The sequence below is a fragment of the Octopus bimaculoides genome, chromosome 17 (assembly GCF_001194135.2).
Source record: "Octopus bimaculoides isolate UCB-OBI-ISO-001 chromosome 17, ASM119413v2, whole genome shotgun sequence".
NCBI lineage: Eukaryota > Metazoa > Mollusca > Cephalopoda > Octopoda > Octopodidae > Octopus > Octopus bimaculoides.
In genome coordinates this window covers 49,259,072-49,260,734 of record NC_068997.1, presented here as the reverse complement: position 1 = coordinate 49,260,734, position 1,663 = coordinate 49,259,072, and the positions used below count along the sequence as shown (strand labels likewise).

The 1,663-nt window shown below is 33.5% G+C and overlaps 1 protein-coding gene across 1 annotated transcript in view; it reads left to right on the top strand.

Annotated features, from left to right (window-relative positions):
- The first annotated feature begins 11 nt into the window (after positions 1-11).
- LOC106881492 (uncharacterized) overlaps positions 12-1,663 on the top strand; it is a 79,989-nt gene continuing 78,337 nt past the window's right edge. Inside the window, exon 1 of the mRNA XM_014931895.2 lies at positions 12-1,023. The gene's annotated coding sequence lies outside the window, so the exon portion shown is untranslated. The remainder of the gene's footprint in view (positions 1,024-1,663) is intronic.

Here is a 1,663-nt window from a genome sequence, read left to right as displayed (position 1 = left end):
AGAGAGAGAGAGAGAGAGAGAGAGAGATAGAAGGACAAAGTGGGATAGAAAAGAGAGACAGAAAAAAAAAACAGAGACAGAAAAGAAAGAAAAGAGAAGAGAGAGACACAGACAAACAGACAGAAGAAAGAGAAAGAGGAAAAGAAGGAGAGAAAGAACTGTTTTTTACTGCAAGTTTTTGTCATTTTCCTGATTCCTTATAATCTGCTATTGGCCATTGTTTGCGAACTCATTCCAATTTTTCCTTCTTTCGTGCATTTTTGAACGATTTCCTTTGTTTTTTAAAATTTTTTTTTTAATCTTATTTAATTATTTACCCTTTATTAATTACCATTATTCCCCCAATTATTGTTCTCGTTGTTGCTGTTGTCGTTATTGTAACTTTCAAAATCCCAGCGAACTCTATAGAGTTCTTTAAACAACTTCTTTCACACTTCCTTAATTTCCTTCTTAATTTTTTTTTTGTCATTTGCGTTCTTCTCTTATCGTTCTTAATGTTTTAATTTCTTCCTTCTACTTATTCCCAAGATCCTTGTTGTTGCTGTGGCTGTTCTTTGCTGTTGCTCATCTTTCGTCTCCTCCTCCACTGCTCTTCTTTTGTCTTTGTCTCCTTTTTTCAACTTCAATACAATCTCCGATCTTTTATCGTTTTCAGCATCTTCCCTCACTCCCATCATCCCACGTTGGTTACTTAATTTCCTTATTTACCATATTTTATTTCCTTTTCAATTTTACTTATTCCTTCATTATTTTCTCATTCTTATCCGGGTTTACTCCCTCTCGATCGCTCGGCAACTTAAGTATCCCGCATCAAGTCCATCCCGTATCTTTCAATCACTCATTCGTTCACTCTCTCACACCCTCATCGACTCTCTCACTTCCTCACACTCTCACATTTACTCTCTCTCTCTCTCTCTCTCTCTCTCTCTCCATCTCTCACCTTCACTCTGTCTCTTCCTCTTTGTACATAAACATCCAATATAAACATCAAAGTGCCAGGATTAACACCGGTAAAACAGCAGGGTAAGTAATAATCCTTCCAGTTTGCAATAATACCATAATATCAAAATTTGTATTGAATATATTTTGACAAGCATAAAGATTCCTAATGGAAACAAAAGCGTCAATTCTTTCATTCTATTTCACGTACACCTATCTATCTATCTATCTATCTATCTATCTATCTATCTATCTATCTATCTATCTATCTTTTTTCTCTCTGTGCGTGTATATCTACATATATATATATATTATATACGCACACATATATATGTATACATATATCTATCTACATACATCTATTTTTTTCTCTCTGTGCGTGTATCTCTCTCTCTCTCTCTACATATATATATATATATATATATATATATATACAAACATATACACACACACATATATATACATATATATATGCGTATGTATCTATATATATACACACATATATCTAGACACAAATACAGATATAGATAACTACAAGCATACACGAGCGTACGAGCTCATTGTTACAAACACAGACACGCGCCCAAACGCATATATATACTTTCAATTTCTCTTTCGTTTTCGACGGCGGGAAACGAGAATAGGAAATTTTTGGAATGGATCGAACGTCGCGTTTTTTAATACCACTTAGTTTATATATATGCATATATACATATATATATAT